Below are 12,615 nucleotides of genomic sequence, written 5' to 3'. Positions count from 1 at the left end.
ATGTGTATGTTATTCTTTCTTACTTCAAAAAAAAAGTTTGGCAAACTTAATAAAACTTTAGTTCATTTGTTTTGGGTCCCTTGGAAGGGTTTTATAGAAGGGTTTTAAGTACCTTGCTTACCATTGGCACATCTTCAATTTTCCCTCCAGAGGATTTGATTGCACTGACACTAGCTTTGATTCTGTCAACATATTTTGCAATGTTTTCATCCTCCCTCATCTTTATCTGATCAAACTAACCTCTCAAGATTTTCGCCTTGGCTCTTCTTACATTATCATTGCCTCCATAGATATCCTTTATCTTTTTCCACATCTCATAAGTAGTAGCACACCCTTTGAACTCATCAAATTTAACATATTTAAGAGTTGATGCAATGCCAATCATCATGATATTATGATTCTTCTTTTTAGGAATCTCTTCCATAGACATTGTTCCAGTAGGAGCTTTATACTTAGCATTCAAATATTTTAGACCCGAGTCACTGATGGTTTCCAAATGTAGCTTCATAAGTTCCTGCCATGCCTCAAAGTTATCTTTGTTTAACTTTGGAATCTCTCTTCTATAAGACATCCTGATCATCCTTGAAACCTTCTCTGCAAGCACCAAAATCCTTGATACCAATTGTTGGAAATATAAAAGGAGTAATTGAGAGGGGAGGGGTCAATCAGTTACTATTAAAATAAATCTCAGATTCCTTAGATGTCAATACAAAATATAAACTCTACTGAAATTATTGTTACTCAGTTAACACAGAAGCACTCAGTTAACACTAACAATATGTTGTATGTAATGCCCCGCCATGTGATCCAATAGAAATTAACCTAAAGTTTCACTATTTTTTCCAATTTCTTTTTTAAAGATAAAGATACAACAACAATTATAGAATAGTGGAAGCAATTAACATACACTCATACAGCTACAACACATAAACAGGTTACAATTCTTAAGTGTCCCATGGTGATTAATCACATTTAATTTTAATTAACACTAAATCCAATATATAATAAATCTACGTAAAATAATAACTATATGTACAATTCTTATGTAAAATAATAACTACATCCACTGTATAGGTCACAGGGTATGAAGGCCTGAAATTATATACATCATGAAATAGATTACATTATCTTGTAAGATCCATGAAATCAAATTCAATACACTTATAGTATAACCATACATCATAGAAATACAAGATCAGATAAGAAGGAATATTTGCACAAACATATCCAACAATGGCATCTGATGGTTGGATCTCAATGGTATAAGAAAAAGCACTACCACCTGATCTTGTGAAACCCAAAAAGGTCCACTCTTGCCATGCTGAGGAGATAAAATCAAGTCCCAAATAGGATAACACACTCAAAAGTCAAAACCAACATCTAGGTTCAAGGAATCACTAGAAAGAAAACTATCTCAAAGGTACCAAGACACAAGTATCAACTAATCCTAGAGGCAACATAGACACATAGGAAATCTATTATGCATGTGGGAAAGTGTCATCACATGAACCAACTCTAAGGTTACCCAACTAGTTTTTTAATCCTCCACCCCCCTAGCGACTCTATGCGGCACTAGGATCACTTTGTACTGACAAGACATACTAACATGTTATCTCTAAGATTACTCAGTGAGTCTTTTAATCCTCCAACCGCCTAGTGACTTTTTTTAGTACCAACATCTTGTTAATTCATTTTAAACTCATTTAATAAAATGTTATCACTTATTAAATAACCTACAATGGTTTACCCATTAGCCTCTTTAGGGCCTCGACCTCCATTGCAAAAAACTCCCAACATGACATACATATAACCTACCCTAAGCTTAGTACAAAAAAAAATCTCAAAAGACCACATACCATACATTAGTTCTTAAACAAGCAACTAACAAGTATTGAAAATCATTAATCATAATCATAGATTCCACTAATACGATCATCCTAACAGGACTAATCTAAGAAAGTACACATAAACCAATCCCCATCATAAAATGACATCACCAAGAACAAATCATACAAACAATTCAATCTTATACAAGCGATTGAAAAGCAATCCAAATACAACTGATTAAAGACTCAAAGGTTGTATCATATGGGTCACACCATTCACCTCAGTTTCATACAAGAACACTGGGAAGAAATAAAAATCAATAGATCAAAACACCTCATAGAGCATACAAGACACATTACCATGGTTGAGTATAAAAGATCATGATCAAAACATCATCATGACATCACAAAATAGAACTCCCAAGCCTCTGGTAAACATCCTGACTGGTCAAAGCTAAGTCAACCTGGCACCCAATAGTAAAATTACATGCCATAAAAAGAGCATATAAAGTCATTTTTTATAATACATTAGGTTTTGGGAAACACACATATTTAATTTTCATTATAGGTTTCTAAGTTTTCATTTTCAAATATTACAGTTCATAACGTTTTTGATCTCAATCAGGGTTTCAATTTCCATTTCTTTAGTTGCCAGATTTAATAAGGTTTCCAAGTTCACTAGAATTTCAAGCAATTCAACAAATCATATAAAGTTGCTTACACCTTGTTTCATAGTTCAATTCGTTATCAAAACATAAGAGTTCAATGAACATATACATCACAGCTTTCATCTTATAAAAGTATGTTAATTACTAAAGTTTTCAAATAAAAAAATTTCCCTAGCAATATAAATCATTTTCATATAAAATTGAATCATCAAGCACAACCAAAGTTTACTAAAGATACCATTAATTCTCCTAATTAATTGCTTTGATTTTCAATTTACTTTAGAATTATGTTTAAATATTAAAGTAATAAATCAAATTTTCAAATAATTAAATTTAAAATTTTAACAATACTTATTAAAATTATTAATAATAATTATTATCAATTATTACTGTAATAATTTTAATTTTGAAAAAACTTTCCCAAAAAAGGAAACTTGCAAAAAATAGACACTTTTGCAAAATAGAAACCTACTAAAAATAAAGACTTTCTTGAAATGGAAACTTGCTAAAAATAGAAATTTTCTTGAAATAGAAACCTGCCAAAAATAGAATTTTTTTTGAAATAGAAACCTGCTACAAATTCAGACTTTCCTAAAATGGAAACTTGCTAAAAATAGAAACTCTCCTGAAATAGAAACTTGTTAAAAATAGAGACTTTCTCAAAATGGAAACTTACTAAAAATAGAAACTTTCTCAAAATAAAAACTTACTAAAAATAGAAACTTTCTTGAAATAGAAACCTGCTAACAATAGAGACTTTCTTGAAATGGAAACTTGCTAAAAATAAAAACTTTTTCAAAATGGAAACCTGCTAAAAATAGAAACTTTTCCAAAATGGGAACTTGCTAAAAAGGAAACTTTGCTGAAATGGAAACTTACTAAAAATGGTAACTTTCTAAAAATGAAAACTTACTAAAAATAAAAACTTTACAAAAATGGAAACTTGCTTAAAATGGAAACTTACTAAAAATGAAAACTTACTAAAAATGAAAACTTACAAAAAATGGAAATCAATTTCCTTTCACACCAGGGTTTCAAAACTTTAATTCATTCACAAATATTTTCAAGAAACGAAGAGCGATAATTTCAATACGAGGGTTTTCAAATTCTCAAAGCATAAAAAAATATTTCTCAATCAAAGAACAAAGTCCAACTCCAAGGTCAAAGTCACGAATTCATGTCATTTGACGAATTTAGAAAGGTGAAACTGATTTAGATACTTGTCCTATTTTCTAGGACAATTGGCTTAGGTTAGGATTTTCAAACTTAAGAGTTATCTCCCCATTTATACCATTGAAATACTGTGATAGGGTATGCTAATCTTGGCAATTCAAGGAAGTCAATACTTGGTACCTGCTATCTACATAAAATCCATGCATGTACAAACGCATATATTCTAAACCAAATAGGCAATGGCAGGAAGTGGTGCATTGTGTAGATCCTAACTAGCATGTGACTATGACTTCCTTCCTCCACCACATTAGAGATGTCAAACATAAAGAAAATATACACGCACACCATACACATGCAAGTATGGGGTAAGTATCCATAGAAATTGCATAAAAATCATTTATCTATCTAACATCATTAAATAACTAAAAGTTATTACATGAACATATATATCATCATCAAAAAATATGCATACATGAAATAAGTTAGTAACTCAACACACATATCAACTGAATATGAAATATATTTAATCTATTTTGGTAACCCAATATTGCTAATCATAAAACATAATCATAGAATAGGTCTTAAAGAACTTGGTCAAAACAAATCAGAAAATCCAACTAGGGGTAGGTATTACATCCACTCCGCCTAGACTTAGGCTTACTCCTCAAAGCCTACAAGAAAGATAAAACTAAGCTAGGGGTAGAAATTACATCCACTCCCCCTAGACTTAGGCTTACTCTTGGAAGCCTACAAGAAAGATAAAACTAAAGCAGGGGTAGGCATTACATCCACTCCCCCTAGACTTAGACTTACTCTCGGAAGCCTACTACAATGACTAGGGCAACTAAAAGTTAAAGAGTACTATCTACAATGTCAAACATAAAGCTTAGTTAAGAGATTATATCAAATAAGTTAACTATGTATACACTTTTAGTCACTTAGAGAAATATGATTCTAGTTTCATAATAAACTGAAAACCATATTGATACATCATTCATCTTTTTAACAAATACTGAAATAAATCCCCTAAAACACTCCAAACAAAAGATCAACATCTCTAAATCCATTGGAAAACATAAAAGTTATAATGCATAAACATAAATCAAAAGTCAAGAACATAAATGTTATGAGTTTCCAAGTTTCATGTTCAAAAGTTCCACTGCTTCTAATTTTTTTGTTCAAACTATTTAGTTTCAAGTTTGTTACTCCACTGAAAACACCCAAACAAGAACAACATAATGTTCACAAAGACAATCAAAGGCTTACTATCTTAAACCATAATCATAAGAAATATGTCCAAAATCTAACATCACAAGTATTACCTTCTTCTATGTTTCAAGTATCAAGTCTAAAGTTTCAAGTTTTAAGTGTTCAATTTTGAAGCTTCCAAGTGTTAAAGTTGTAAAAGATACATAACATTGTTTACATTTCATTTCAATCCAACTATTTCAAGTCTTCAAGTTATATATATATATATATATATATATATATATATATATATATATATATATATATATATATATATATATAACAGTTCAAGTTTTTCTTTTTAGTTCAACTAGTTAACAACTAGTGGCATTCCAATATACCCAGAGCCCCCAATGTAGAAAGTCAGGCTTTGATACTAGATGTACCACCCTACCATGTGACCCAAGAGAAATTAACTTAAAGTTTTACTAAGTTTGCCAAATATTTTTTTAAAGATAAAGATACAACAATTATAAAATAGTGGAAGCAATTAACATACACTCATACATCTACAATACATAAAAAAGTTACAACTTTTAAGGGTCCCATGATGATGAATCACATTTAATTTTAACTAACACTAAATCCAATATATAATAAATCCACATCAAATAATAACTATAAGTACAAATTCATTTAAATAATATACAATCATCTCGAATGCCACTTGACAATAATCATAATGCACCAGCATCCATTGTACAGGTCACGAGGTATGAAGGGCTGAAATAATATACATTATGAAATAGATTACATTATCTTGTAAGATCCATGAAATCATATACAATACACTTAGAGTATAACCATCCATCATAGAAATACAAGATTAGATAAGAAGGAACATTTGCACAAACACATCCAGCAATGACATTCGACGGTCAGATCTCAATGGTATAAGAAAAAGCACTACCACCTAACCTCATGAAATCCAAAAAGGTCCACTTCCACAGCACTGAGAAGATAAACTCAAGTCCCAAATAAGATAAAAAACTCAAAAGTCAAAACCAACATCTAGGTTCAAGGAATCACCTAGAAGAAAATTATCTCAAAGGTACCAAGACACAAGTATCAACTAATCCCGAAGGCAACACAGACATGTAAGAAATCTATTATGCATGTGGGCAAGTGTCATTGCATGAATCAACTCTAAGTTTACCTGGCTACTCTTTTAATCCTCCAACCCCCTAGTGACTCTATGTGGCACTAGTATCCTTTTATACTGACAAGGCATATTAACGAGTTAGCTCCAAGGTTACTTGGCTAGTCTTGTAATCCTAAAGCCCCCTAGTGACTTTTTGTAGTACCAATATCTTGTTAATTTATTTTAAACCCATTTAATGAAATATTATCACTTATTAGATAACCTATAATGGGTTACCTGTCAGCCTCTTTAGGGCCTCAACCTCCATTGCAAGAGACTTCCCAACATGACATATAGATAACCTACCCTAAGTTTAGTACAAAAAAAAGATCTCAAAAGACCACATACCATACATCAGTTCTTAAGCAAGCAACTAACAAGTATTGAAAATCACTAATCATAATCACAGATTCTATCAATATGATCATCCTAACATGACTGATCCAAGAAAGTACACATAAACCAATCCACATCATAACATGACATCACTAAGAACAAATCATACAAATAGTTCAGTCCTATACAAGTGACTGAAAAGTAATCCAAATACAATTGATCAAAGACTCAAAGGTTATATCATATAGGTCACACCATTCACCTCGGTTTCATACAAGAACACTGGAAAGCAATAATAATCAATAGATCAAAACACCTCATAAAGCATACAAGACACATTACCATGGTTGAGTATAAAAGATCATGGTCAAAACATCATCATGCCATCACAAAATAAAACTCCCAAGCCTCTGGTAAATATCTTGATTGGTCAAAGCTAAGTCAACTTGACACCCAACAATAAAATCACATGCTATAAAAAGTGCATAGAAAAGTCATTTTTCATAATACATTAGGGTTTGGAAAACACACATATTTAATTTTCATTATAGGTTTCTAAGTTTTCATTTCTAAATATTATAGTTCATAATGTTTTTGATCTCAATTAAGGTTTCAATTTCTATTTCTCTAGTTGCCAAATTTAATAAGGTTTCCAAGTTCACTAGAATTCCAGACAATTCAACAAATCATATAAAGTTGCTTAAACATTGTTTAATAATTCAGTTCGTTATCAAAACATAAGAGTTTAGTGAACATACACATCACAGTTTTCATCTTATAAAAGTATGTTAATTACTAAGGTTTTCAAATAAAAAAAGTTCGCTAGCAATATAAATAATTTTCATATAAAATCAAATCATCAAGCACAACCCAAGTTTACTAAAGATAACCATTAATTCTCCCAATTAATTTCTTTGATTTTCAATTTACTTTACAATTATATTTAAATAATAAAGTAGTAAATCAAATTTTTAAATAATTAAATTAAATTTTTTAACAAAACTTATTAAAATAAATAATAATAATAATTATCAATTATTACCATAATAATTTTTAATTAATTAAACTTTGGAAAAAATTTCCCAAAGAAGGAAACCTGCAAAAAATTAAAAATTTCCAAAAAAGGAAACTTTCTTAAAATGAAAATTTTCCAAAATTGAAAACTTACCAAAAATAGAAACTCACCAAAAATAAAAAATTACTAAAAATGGAAATTAATTTCCTTTCACACAAAGGTTTCAAAACTTAAATTCATTCACAGCTATTTTCAAGAAATGAAGAGCAATAATTTCAATATGAGGGTTTTCAAATTCTCAAAGCATAAACAAATATTTCTTAATCAAAGAACAATCAACTTGCATACAAGAGTTTCAACCTAAAAACATTTTGAAACTAGAATACGCAATAGACATAGAGAAGGCAGAAGTTCGAAGAATGAAAAACTACTATTCAAATAAACCACGAGATCCTACCTAGATATGATGCTAAAACAACAATCGCACGAAGCACACAAAACAATTCCCTTTCTTTGAAAACTTCCTTCTTCAAAAATTACTCCTCCAAAACATGTGAAATTGCAAAATAAGACATATATTTATGATAAAGAGTTCTTAAATTTGGGGCTTTGATTGTGCAATCACGAGAGGGAACTTGTTGATCAATTACTATTTGTTACTTTATTACCTTTTGTCTTTTCATGCACAACTCTTTTAGATATTTAATTACAAAATATCTTAATTTAAATAATTTGCTTTCTCTCTTTAATTAATTTATTATATTTTAATTTCATGCATACACTTTTTGCGATTTAAAATATCTTTATTGAATTAATTTGCTTTCTCTCTTTAATTAATTTATTATATTTTTAAATTTCATGCATACACTTTATGCAATTTAATTAAAATAAACTTTGTTAAATAATATTTTCTCTTTAGTTAATTACAAGACATTTGAATAATATATTTATTAATTCAACTAATAATATTATTTTGAGTTTATTATTAAAACAAAACTCCTAAATAATAATTATTAAATTAAATAAATATAAAGACACCTAAATTAGAACTTTAATGAAATATTTTAAATATAAATCTTTGATTTAATTAATTTATCCATTAATTATATATATATAAAAAAAAATCTTTTAATTTGATTTAATTATAACAAAAAATACAACAGACCCACAAAACCAAATACGAGAACTCAACTGAAAGTCAAAGAACAAAGTCAAACTCCAGGGTCAAAGTCACGAATTCATGTCATTTGATGAATTCAGAAAGGTGAAACTAACTCAGATACTTGTCCTATTTTCTAGGACAGTTGGCTTAGGTTAGGATTTGGAGTCAAGAGTTATCTCTCCACTTATACCATTGAAATACTGTGATAGGGTACACTCATCCTAATAATTTAGAGAAGTCGATACCCGATACTCGCAATCTGCATAAAATTTACATATGTACAAACACATATATTCTTAACTAAATAGGCAATGGCAGGAAGTGGTGCATCATGTAGATCCCAACTAGCAGGTGACTACGAATCCCTTCCTCAACCACATCAAAGACGTCAAAAATAAAGAAAATTTCATGCACAACATACACATGCAAGTATGGGGTAAATATCCATAGAAACCACATAAAAATCATTCATCTAACTAACATCATTTAATAACTAAAAGTCATTACATGGACAATATATCATCATTGAAAAATCATGCATACATGAAATAACTTAGTAACTTAACACACATATCAATTGAATATGAAATATATTTAATCTATTCTAGTAATTAAACACCACTAATCATAAAACATAATCATAGAATAGGTCTTAAAGAATATGGTCAAAACAAATCAGAAAAATCAACTAGGGTTAGGAATCACATCCACTCTCCTAGACTTAGGCTTACTCCTAGAAGCCTACAAGAAAGATAAAACTAAACTAGGGGTAGGAATTACACTGTAACTCAACAAGCACTATAATATCAACTGTTACTCAAAAAATACTGAACATGCAAATCTTAAAATATTAATTGAGATTAACCTTAATTAACTTAGTTGCATACACATAAAAGAAATATCATGAACACAAGTAACACTAAGATTTAATGTGGAAACCCAATTTGGGAAAAACTACCAATTGCAACTAGTTATTGATTTCACTCTTCTGAAGTGAGCCTTGTTAAGAGCCAACCCTATTGAAGGTTACAAAACACACTATTAGGTGTGATCATGTTAAAGGATTTAATCACCCTATTAGGAGTAGCCTTGTTAGAGGTTTTTACACACTTCAATCTAGAAATTTCACCTTGTTAGAGGATTTGAAAAATAGATGTGAAGCCAACTCTGTGAAAAGATTTGATACACTGCTACAATGGTTAGAGAGTAACAATGATATGATATGATTGCTGATTTTAGATCTCAATTTTGGCTTGAATAATTGATCCTTCCTAATGAAATTAATTTTTCCCTCCCAACAAGGATATTCTACTTATCCTTCCAATTCGCTTCCTCTAAGAATCTTCTTATATTCTACACATTCTCACACATTCAATCCTCGACATGACCTTATACATATATCACATACATTGTCAAGTACGCTTGAATATAACTTAGAATAATTAATATTCATCAACTTAGTCAACTAGAACTAAAAAAAAAATCTATTAAATTCAATATGCCAAAACAAGAAAATCCTTTGTTAGGTGACCCTGCTCAGCAGACAATAACACTAGAATGATTTTCCTATGTTAACCTGGTGAGCTCAATTAACACTGCATCTTTGCAAACTTCCTTTGGTAACTGAGTGAGCTTGGTTAACATTGGTTCCATCCAACTTCCCTTTGTAAATCGATTGAGCTCTATTAACACTCAACTTCTATAAACTTCTCTTTGATGCTCAAGTGAACTCAATAGACACTATCTTTTGAACTTGGCAAACACTGGAATGCTTACCATACACAAGAAAATGTCTTCATCGCTTGCGTGATCTTAGTATACAATGACTTGTAAAGATAAGGCATTTTGTGTAACATCAAAGACAATATACAATTTATCAACAATTTCATCAAGGACAAGAGAAATACTCAATGGTGGAAAATATGACATTATAAGAAGTAACAATGCTAAAAAATATGAGACTTTCTAAAAGAAAAAGGAAAAAAATATATTCCAGAACTAGTGTTACCTAAACACGAACTTTTGATTGCAAAGGAAGAAGAAGAAACAATGCTTTGACTTATATTATTTTGTATGCATGAATGCTACATTGATGGTGAGGAAGCTAAAGGAACATATCAAAAATCTTGAACGATTCATTAAATACGGGAAATATAAATGAAAAAAAAGTTAAATGTATATATACATACATAAATAAATAAATAAATAAATACATATAAATAAATAAATAAATAAATAAATATTAAGTTGTACATTGAGTAGAGTTTTATGATGCTTGGCAATAACTTATATCCAATATCCAATATATCATCTACATAATATGAAATATAAACCTAAAGATATAAATATTAAAGGTGTGAAGTATGGATGAAAATCACAATTATGAAGGCATATGTAATCATTGTGAGTTTGGTTAATTTACAAAGACAGATGCATAAGTACTGTAGAAAGTTGTAAAGAGAGATAGCCCAAGTTGACAATGCTAAAAGCATGATCATAGCTTCCTTAACTAATAAATATCTTGTCTAAACGAAAGAAGTATATTTAGGTTCTATTGATAGAAAAAGTGGAGAAGGGAAATATTGAAGCCACAACAAAAGATTGTCATCCTTGGAAAAGATCAATTCTACTCATAACAAGGATGAATAATTATTGTTATGGACTACTAGAAGAATGATTACTCTAATGAATAAGATTGCTAACACTTATCAATTCATTTTTTTCTAATTCTTAGCACTAATTCAAGTGAATTTTATAAAATGGTATACAAAACAATGTTATTCCTATATGGAGCAATGTAATACCTGACACAAACATAATGAGAGCCTTATTGGTGTCACTAATAGATGTTGGAATTCTTTAGAATAACTGAGAGGGGGGGAGGGGGGTGAATTAGTTATCCAAGGTCCAGATGTATAAATAAAACTTTTCACAGCTTAGTGAATCCATATCTATAAAACATATTCATGCATGCATCCATTAGATCATACAATCATTTAAACTTTGTAGGTTATTATCAAATCAATTTTGCAAAAATGTAAGCATGAAACATAGCAGATTTAATAACACATTAGATACAACAATTTTGCGTGGAAACCCAATTTGGAAAAAACCACCAGTAACATGTTACTCATTCTCACACTTCTTAAGTGATGCCCTATGAAAGGCCAACCTTGTTAAAGGTTACAATGCACACTATTAAATGTGACCTAGTTAGAGAATTTCAATCACCCTATTAGGAGTGAGCCTTATTAGAGGACTTTATATCATTCACTTGGAATGTCACTTTGTTAAAGGATTTACAAATGACTCTCAGGTCAACCTTAATCCAAAGGATTTACCTAGGCTAGTACAATGATTAGAAAGTAACAGTAAGGCTTGATTTGATAACAACTTACAACTCACTTGTAGATTACATATCTTTGTTTCAGTCCTCTATTTTTCTTGGGTTACACACACTTTAGCTCTGATAGTTTGTTCAGGCTATAAGCATCCATACTCTTAACCCTTCTTGCTTTGCTTGCCAATAACAATCTCTTCTGTTTGATCTTTGAATGAAGTAATACCTTAGACCTCTTGTCTAACTTAGGTTCTCACACATGACAACCTTTGGTTCTGACCAACCATCTATATAAATAGAAAATTAAGATCTTTTTTCATACATCCTCTATCGTCCATTTTAGGATTAGGTAGGATTCAATGAATCTACCCATCTTTTTATTTAGTCCCTTCTAGAAACTTTTTCTTTAATCCTCTTTGAATTCACCTGAAAATGGTTTACCATGAATTCTATGCCACCAACTCATCATAGTTATCTTTCACATGCTTCACAAAATTCAAGAAAACAAAATAGTCAGCTCATATTTGTCAAATCCACAATTTAACTTCAATATTAGCACTCAACATCAATATGTTATCACTCAGCTTCCATACTATTCTTCCACTCATCATCCACTAGATAACTCAAAAAACACTAAAGTTTATTGGTACTCGGCATCAACTAAAATTTACTTGGATTGCACTGTATCACTTAGCATACACTGAAC

The sequence above is a fragment of the Cupressus sempervirens genome, chromosome 7 (assembly GCF_028749045.1).
Source record: "Cupressus sempervirens isolate cs-2001-9-10 chromosome 7, ASM2874904v1, whole genome shotgun sequence".
Classification (NCBI taxonomy): Eukaryota; Viridiplantae; Streptophyta; class Pinopsida; order Cupressales; family Cupressaceae; genus Cupressus; species Cupressus sempervirens.
Note: the sequence above shows the minus strand (reverse complement) of the source record.